Source organism: Scardinius erythrophthalmus, assembly GCF_964197995.2.
Source record: "Scardinius erythrophthalmus genome assembly, chromosome: 1".
NCBI classification, from domain to species: domain Eukaryota; kingdom Metazoa; phylum Chordata; class Actinopteri; order Cypriniformes; family Leuciscidae; genus Scardinius; species Scardinius erythrophthalmus.
The window spans coordinates 6,286,837-6,296,931 of NC_138221.1; positions in this window are offsets into that span (position 1 = coordinate 6,286,837).

Here is a 10,095-nt window from a genome sequence, read left to right on the forward strand (position 1 = left end):
AGACATAATGCCTGTCTTGGCAGGTATCCTCATAAACACTGAACTATTGAGAAAGAAAACCGATATCATTGTATGTGCAATTGATAGCAGCCTAATATACCAACAGCTGTTTGGTACCACCACCAATGTTAATCAAACAGCAAAAGAAAATAAGAAAATAACTTTCATTTAACACAGATAAATTTTATTAATTACATTAATTATATTTAATTTATACAGTGAAGAAGAGTATAGTCTTATTTTACACAATATCTCTATATATATATATATATATATATATATATATATATATATATATATATATATATATATATATATATATATATATAACCATGTTATAGAAAATATATTACTAAAATAGAAAATCGTTATTTTAAATTGTAATAATATTTGAATTTTGTATCAAAATATTACAGTGTTGGTTAGCATAATATATATATTTTAAAGCATTTAAAATTTTAAATATTCAAAATTTTGGCCATTAGCATTAAGATTTATGTTTTTGAACCACATCTGTGGGGTGGTGAAGTCACAGACACAGCCTTAATGATTGTGCAATAAGTTTTTTTTAAAACAATATATAACAATATAACTATATATATACAGTATATATATATATATATATATATATATATAGACATATATATAGACATATATGTATAGGCTATATATATATATATACATATATATATATATATATATATATATATATATATATATATATATATAATAAAGTAACAAACAAGTAACAATATAAAAAACAACATATATATATATAAATAGTAAGCAATGTAACAATATATAAAAAAAACACAATAATGAATAAACTGAACAAAAACATCTGAATAATAATAAACTTTATATAACTAATTACTTAAACATATATAACTTACAACTTACTAACATAAAAACTAAAAACTAAAAAAAAACTAAAAACTATTTACATTTTTAAAACCGTTCTGATTTTTATTTAAAACTAATAACTCGGTAATTTTTGTGCACCAATGTAATCTTCATAGGCAGCTCGCTAATTATTGCTTCTATTGTACCGAACAAATTTGAAAAATTTGATCGTCCCCGCTCAAAATGTGGCAGGAGTTCCCTTTCAAGGCGGTCACTTCGACATTACGTCACTGACGTATATGGGAACTCCCTTCCTCCTCATTTTCACTGAAATCTTATAGGCTAACGCCAGCTGGAGACAGCTGGCCAATTGACGCAAAACATGCAAATGCTGACCGGACCGCGGGCAGTATAAATAGCATGGGCGCGGCAATAACGTCAGAATCTCTTTCTTCACGCTAGAAGTCTTATCTGAAGTCATCGTGGAAGTTGCAATAGAGGTTACTCACCATGTTTCCTCCCCGCATCCGATGGCTGCTAACTTTCATGCCAGATATGTGCGGGTCCTATCGACTCGCTCTACCCTACAAGGATGAACCGAGGCCGCACTCACGACGGCGGGCATGTGCCGGACAGTGCGCGCCCTCAGGGGAATAAACTCGGGCATCAGCGGAGACGAGGCCCACTGCCGCCAGCAGGCCGCTGGTGGGCCCTCTCCCGCCCTAAGACGAGTTGACGCCGCCCGTCGCCACTCCGGTGACCGGTCCTTTTCGCGGGCTCGCTAGAAGGACTCGATGCGAGAGGCTCTGTCGATAAGGATACTTAGCCCGGAACGTTATCTCAGCCAGGCTACTTCAAGAAAGACGCCGTCTTCCACGGCGTCCTTTGGTAGTCGTGCGCAAGACGCGCGTCTAGAGAGACGAGGCAAAGCCCATGGCTCCGTGTCCAAAAAGAAAAAAGGGAAGTACGGATGTTATGAGTCTCTAGCATAGAGGTCTCTAGCCGCCTCGCTCCGACAATGGAAAGTGCACAGCCACACAATCCGGTGAGTGTTGTTTACCCCTAGTCAGTCTTGACTACGGGGTTGCGCAGTCGTTACCGCTTATGCTGTTGACGCTGGGCCTACGTAACATTACATTTTGATGTGCTTATTTCACTACGTATTCACAGTTGTTGTCGCTACGCCACTGACGCTGTGTTTATGTACTCACTGCACACTGATATGTGCTATGTTTGTGCCCTGTATCCTTCAGTGCAACTGGCCATTCAACTACGTATCCACAGTTGCTGTCGCTACGCCACTGACGCTGTGTTTATGTACTCACTGCACACTGATATGTGCTATGTTTGTGCCCTGTATCCTTCAGTGCAACTGGCCATTCAACTACGTATCCACAGTTGTTGTCGCTACGCCACTGACGCTGTGTTTATGTACTCACTGCACACTGATATGTGCTATGTTTGTGCCCTGTATCCTTCAGTGCAACTGGCCATTCAACTACGTATCCACAGTTGTTGTCGCTACGCCACTGACGCTGTGTTTATGTACTCACTGCACACTGATATGTGCTATGATTTGTGCCGTTATATATTGCCCTGTATCCTTCAGTGCAAATGGCTATTCTGATTACTACGTATTCACAGTTATGCGATGCAACTGACGCTGTGTACACACTACGCACTGATATGTGTTACGATTACGCCGTTATATATTGCCCTGTTCCTTCAGTGCAACTGGCTACTCTTATTGTGTATTCACAGTTGTTGTGCGCTGCCACTGACGCTGTGTTATGTACATTGATATGTGTCTATGGTTTATGCCGTTATATATTGCCCTGTATCCTCAGTGCAACCGGCTATTCTGATTAACTACGTATTCACAGTCGATGTCGCTATGCTTCTGACGCTGTGTTTTGTACACATCAATGTAACTATGCTATCACGTTGCCCTGTATCCTTCAGGGCAACTAGCTATCCTATCTAACTGTGCATAGTCACAGTCGTCGCTACGGCGACTTGCGCTTCATCTGTGTACACACTGAAGCGTTATGCTGTTATGTTGCCCTCAACGTAACTGACCATTGTGTTTGAACTGCGCATATTCATGCAGTTTCGGTCGCTTCGACTAGCGCTGCATTATACACACAGATGTTTTAAATGTGCACACTGATGTGTTATGCTGTTATGTTGCCCTCTATCCTTCAGTGCAACGACCAGCTGTCCTATCTAACTGTGCATATTCACAGTTCTATCGCTACGCCGACTACACTGCACTTATGTACAAGGATGTGTTTTTGCTATTTTGTTGCCCTGTTCCTTCAGTGCAAAACTAGCTATCCTAATCTACCGTGCATATTCACAGTTTCTGGATGTATGTATGTGCACGGATGTGTTATGCTGTAATGCTGCCCTGTTTCCTTCAGTGCAGCTAGCCATCCTGATCTAACTGTGCATCTCAGCTACGGTGACTTACGCTGCGTTATGTACATACATGGATGCGCTATTCTTACGCACTTGTGTTATGCTGTCATGTTGCCCTGTATCTTAGTGCGACTAGCTATCCCAGTCGAACTGTGCATATTCACAGTCTCTGTCGACCTGCGACCTGCGCTGCATTATTGCACATGGATGTGTTCATGCTGCGGTGTTGCCCCGTATCCTTCAGTGCCTATACTGAGCTACTGCGTATAGTTGGCGCTACAGCGACCGATGCTGTTACGTACATGTGCTACGCTGTTATGTTGCCCCGTTTCCTTCAGTGCAACTGGCTATTCTGTACTAACTCGTATACTCACAGTTCTAGCTACGGCTACGACTGTGTTTGTGTACTTCTGAGGTGCTATGCTATTATGGAAGGCTATTATCTAACTGCGTATATTCACAGTTGTTGTCGCTACGGCCACTGGCACTGTGTTTATGTACATTCAGTTATGTGTTAATTTGCACTTCGGTACATCGGCTTTAGAACATTGGCTATGTTCTACAAGGCAGTGTCAGTTTTCTCGTGACCCCCTTACTGGCCTATCATCCCCGGTTCACAGACCTGAGAGAGTTGTGGGGCTCCCCCATGACTATCCCCCTCAGATGATTGGCACCCCAGCCCCAAGCTGTGGAACCTTCTTGTGTGTCTGCTGCTGGGTCCTTAGTTGAACAAGACACTTCACACTAATAAGTGCTGAGAGATCTCCTTGAGAATGACCTTCCACCTGCTCTCGCCCCAGTGAAGCACTTGGAGACCTACGCTCATTCTACATGAATGATGTTGCATTGTCTCGGACCTAGTGACTGCAGCGTCACTCTCCGTCCGATACCAAGCTGCGTTCCAGTCGCTTACACCGTTCAGAGCACAGATTGATCCCTGCCCGCCTTCTGCTGAGCCGTCAGCCTCACATGATGCTGATACTCAGAGTGCTGTTGGCCCTGTAAGGGCTTTGCGGATGTACGTGGACCACTAGGCAGCAGTCTGACTAGCTGTTTGTGTGCTTAGTGGATGGTACTAGGGACTGAGACTTTCTCACTGAATTTGACGCTTTTCAATCTGGCTTAATGCCCACGGGATTTAGGTATGCTGGCTGTCTTCTCAGAACACGTTCGCCAGGGTTTCAAGTTTTATGCACTGCCTATAGCGTCGTGGGTTGGTGAGTTTTATTAATGTACTCATGAACTGTTACCACCAGCTGTACAGTAGTCTGCATTATCCAGAGTTACCATTGCTGCTAACTCTGTGTTATGACTATAATGTATATAATGACTATACATAGCTGTTTCCGCATTACACAGTAGTTTTCAATGTACTGTTAACTCTGTGTATGGCTATAAGGTTATGCAGCTGTCACCGCTTTGCCGTTGACACTGTGTTAACTCTTATGCTGAGTGCTTATGGTGTTGTGCTGCCCTGTCCAGTGCAGCCTTCGCTTCATTGCATTGGATTTGCAACTGGGTAGGTCGGAACAGACGTTTCTTACTCTAGTTTCGCCTATCAGTTCGAGTGCTCCTAGCGGCGCTGCTGGCTTAGAACTGTTGTCTCTCGTGGGAGTGTAGCTTGACCCCGTTCAGGGCTTATCTTCACTGCGCTCACGGCGGGATTCTATACAGTTCCCATATACGTCAGTGACGTAATGTCGAAGTGACCGCCTTGAAAGGGAACGTCTCCGGTTACTATCGTAACCTCGGTTCCCTGAGAGGCGGGAACGAGACATTACGTCAGCCGCCGTGCTCGCCGTTTGATCAGCTGTGCTAGCGTTCAGTCTTGATTCTGACGTTATTGCCGCGCCCATGCTATTTATACTGCCCGCGGTCCGGTCAGCATTTGCATGTTTTGCGTCAATTGGCCAGCTGTCTCCAGCTGGCGTTAGCCTATAAGATTTTTGTGAAAATGAGGAGGAAGGGAGTTCCCATATACGTCAGTGACGTAATGTCGAAGTGACCGCCTCTCAGGGAACCGAGGTTACGATAGTAACCGGAGACGTTTTCCACCTCAGTCACCCCCACTACCTCGATCTCCTCTACAACTGGTTCGATCTCTTCAATCTGGATTCCTAAAAAAAAAAAAATACAGATTACTAGTGCAAGTGTGTGTTAGATAGGGAATGAATGTGTTCCAATCATGAAAGCAAGAAGATAGATAGATAGATAGATAGATAGATAGATAGATAGATAGATAGATAGATAGATAGATAGATAGATAGATAGATAGATAGATAGATAGATAGATAGATAGATAGATAGATAGATAGATAGATAGATAGATAGATACTTTGATGGTTGTCCTGTTGGAAGAATGGAACTTATATGGCTTATGTGTACGAAGTCTCCTTCGTGGAGCTCCAGCAAAGACTGCTCCCTCCGTAGAGAGACCTCAAGAAGGGTTTCCCCACACCTCAGCTTGAGGTCTCGAATCGGGACGCCCATCCTGGTCATCCTTGGTTTCTGTAGCTGCAAAATTAAAGCACAGTGGTTTAGTACAATAACATGTACAGTATCTCTTAATTTATAATGAAATTATAAACCTCAATTAATTCTAAACCTCCAGCTGAGTAAAGTTCTCCTCGCCAGTGCCGAGCTTTCTCTGCCTCTTCTGACACTACTAAATTCGCTGTTCTAAATTTCAATGTTGATCGGCCTAACAGCACATAAAGCTGCCCATGTTTCTTAACGAGGGAACAGTTTTTTATTATATATGAGTGTCCCTCCTTAAATTCGGTAGTAGGGCAATTCTTCATAAGAATTCCCATCTGTGAGGGCACAGAATGATGCACTTTCAAATTGTGCCATTTCAATTTGTGAGCCTTTGCTCACAAATGAGACAGCTGTGGTAAATACATGTGTCCTAACACATTTAACTGACACTTTATCAGGTGTCGCGTATGGATGGGCCATTCTGGGGGTAAGGAAGAACAAAACAGATGTCTTAGTAAAAAAAAACAACAACTACAACAATTATAGCTATTATTATGACCATTGATTTATCTAAATGCAAATACTGAGATGTAAGATATTTGTAATTTGTAGTGATTACAATTTAGCTCAAAGGAATTATTAATTAATTTATAGGGAATTCAAAAGAGTCACTTATTACAACCGAGCAAATGACTCGTTCGCGGTTCATTTGAACTGGCTGCAATTATCAACTCTGCAACGGATATAAATATCCGAACTATAGTGAAACACTATATAGTTAGCAAGGTAACTTAGATCAGAAGTTTAAGACATTAAATTTGTAAGCACAATAACACAAGTAATATTTCTCTTTAAAATACAAACAAGACTTTATTGATTATTCTAACACATACACAACTAATATCTAACACAGACACACACATTCATACGCGTTGCAGAAAGAAAGAGAGTAAGGAAAGATTAAGTTTTAAGAGTGAGTTTAAGAGTGAGATGATGTAATCCCAAGTTTCTATGCACTTATAAAACACAACCTGAATGAACCATCAATCATTAGTTTAACCCTTTTATCGTTTCCTAGGTTATTAAATCAGTATCAAATACACCAGTTCAGTTTAAGAGTCTGGAGGCAGTACTTGCTTGTCTTTGCTTTTGGGGATTCCCTTTTTGTTGCGTGTTTAGGGTTTTCCCGGTCCGTTCGTTGGCTGATCTCCGTGCCTGATGTCTGGGTCACGTGGTCAGTCACGTGGTGTGCTGGCGGAATGAAAGTCTTTGTTTGAAGCTGGCTTTGCAGAAGAAACGTGGCTCGAAATCTTGTCGCAAAACTTAACTTAGAACCGAGACTCACAACGGAAAAGAAAGGAAACTAAGAAAAGAAAGGAAATTGAGAAGAGTAGATGATGGCTTGAATGAAGCTGTTTAACCCATGTTCTTCAGATCTTGATTTGGGTTATTTCGTCTGCGCGTTTTACATGGTTACTTGTCTGTCTTAGATCTTCATCTCCTGCTGCATTTTTGGTTCTTTGCACTGAAAACTCTAAACTTTGTTCTGGTGTTAAGATTTTAAACTCAAATGTCCGCCCAGCCTCCTGGATCAGTTCTAACCAATTAGACACTGTCTTTGTTTAGGAGGTGGCGTTCTCTTCACTTCTTATCATAAATCAAGCTTATCTGTGCTCTCCTTACTCTCTAAGCTCTAGCAAAGAGTACAGAGGCCACAGCTAAGACATTATTACTATTATAAGAATCCGAAACATTTTCCACAGATTTCAATCAAGCCATCCTTTGAATTAAGAACATATGATCACATCGATATGAAACACAACACATTTTCATTCAAAAATCTAACAATTATAACAATTACATGAATTGTATGGCATCTAAGCATATCAGATACACCCATCTATTGTAGGAACAATATAGAATCATGTCGTTGCATGATGCTTGATCTATAAGTCCATTGAAAATTGTTCTTGAATGATTTTATTTATGTTATAGGTAAAATCTCAGCTCTGTGGTTTGAAACGATTTTACACCCTGAGGTCTATCAGAGGTCCTTACGGAGGGGGGGGTCTGGAATGTTGTGGGCTCGAGCAGCTTCTGCTGTTATCTTGATCGGGCTGAATTGTGCTATCTCTGAGCCAATCATTCTTTTCCAAGCTATCTTACATTGACCAGTTCTTTTTTTTTTAGTTGGGCTCATCTTCTTTGAAGCTTGCATGGCCATAAAGTTCTTAGCTGGGGGTTTTCGTTGGTCAACGGAGACTGGCTGGCTGGAGCCTTCTTTTATGGCTCTGGGGTTGGTGATTTGGTGTCTGGAATGTTCAGTTCTGTGAGAAATTATGTTTGAACAATTCACCTGGAAGATTCATTTGTGTTTGTTTCGCACTCAATCCTACAGAGATGATGTCTAAAAGTCAGTCAAAAAATATACTTAGGCCTACTTTTGATGATATTTTAGGGCGTGTTCTTTAGCAGCTGTTGACAAATAAAGAAAAGAAAATACAAAACATTACTGAATGAGTCAAATATTGTGTATGCACGTTTAAAATACATTGATTTGCATTAATAATAATATTATGAATTTTCATTCTTGTAATTAATTATAATTTGAATGTGATTTCTGACATTTCCTCTTTTTTCCTACGTTTTATTTTCATTGTTAAAATGCATGATTGATTAATCAAAAGATAAAAGATTCATGAGCCTATAATTATGAAAAAATATTATTTATTTATTTGTTTATTTATTTATTATCAGTAGTAGTAGTATATCAGCAGTAGTAGTTTAATGTAGTTTATAGCTCTCTCAGCGTGTGTGAGAGGGAGCTCGCGCGCTTACAGACAAGCCTTCCAGAACTGCTCCCTTAGCTCAAATGACGTCACACATTTATAAATGAATTAACGGTGTTTACACAAAGACATTGTTTGAACAATAGGCCTACATTTAGAATGACGTCACATATATATAACGGAATAAACGTCCATTAACGGTATAATTAGGCAAATGTTTGTTCAGTAGGCCTAAATGTATCACATTTACCATGAAAAATGTTGGCAAAATGACTGAAAAATGGAAAAAAGCTGGTGTGACCGTTGCTTTTTATTCGACCCGTTTTGTCCCCCCCCCTTCATCAGCACACACACTCGAAATGTGGATGACAGCCGACTTTATTTCCCTGCACACAGAGCAGTGAAAGAGAGAAGATGGTGAATCGTAATGTTGTTAAAAGCTCCACCCACAGCAGTTCTCTTTTAATATCACAGTAAACATTACTCATTCACATTATAGTGTACTTAACAAAACAGTAAACAAAAATAAAAATAAATCTGAAATGTAATAATCTCTCCAGGAAAATTACAGACTTTGTAAACAGTTCAATTTTTGTCTTTTCCTTCTTAAACTTTGGTTTGTGATCGTATAAAACTGATTTCACAGCTTACATCATCCATTTTATGCTACTCTTAAATGTATGAAATGAATGTAAATAATATCTAGTATTTTTAGTAAAACCATGAATTAGGTACTTTATAAAGCACAGTTCGTACCAAATATTTCTTACCAATACAGAAAATATAACTCGTATTGTAAAATTACATTTTTACTTTAGGAATTGAAATGATAAAACTGTAACAATCTATAGCAGATATACAGCAAATTCATTACTTAGACATTACTAAAATGTATTTCATAAAAATAATGTTTATTACCCAATACTGTGATCAAAATGATCTGTAATGCTCCATGGTCTTGTACACACAATAAATGTGTTTTTTCAGCAGCTCTTCAGTGGTTCTTTGGGGTTTAAGGCGTTATAAAGCACCGCTGCCACAAAGAACCCGTTAAACCCCTGTATAATTCTTTAAAGGCTCTCTAACTCTCTATTAGTCTCTTAGTGTAATTTGGGAAAAGATTCAAAAATGACATTAAAATACACTGTAAAAATGTAAATAAAATAAACTGGCAGCACATGGTGTTCATCAGTTACCATTAATGCAATAACTGTTAAAGATATATAGAAATGGTCAATGACTGGCAGAAGCATCTTCCAAACAAAAACTAAAGTAAAATATCATAATTTATATCATAATTATTTTAACTGTTTTACAAAAATACAGTTACTTTTTCACAAATTTCCTGGATTCATTTTGTGATCCACTCAAAGTGCTGTATGAGCATCTATCTTTAAAGCTGATATACAGCATCTTTGTCAGTTGGTGCTATGAAGATCCATAAGAGTCTATTGTAGGACTGGAATATTTCCTTATAGGGGGCAACAAGTTGAACATGAGAACATGCCCTATGCTTGTGACTGTTATAGTGTGAACCACTTGGCTGGAAAGCTTCAATGCTTCA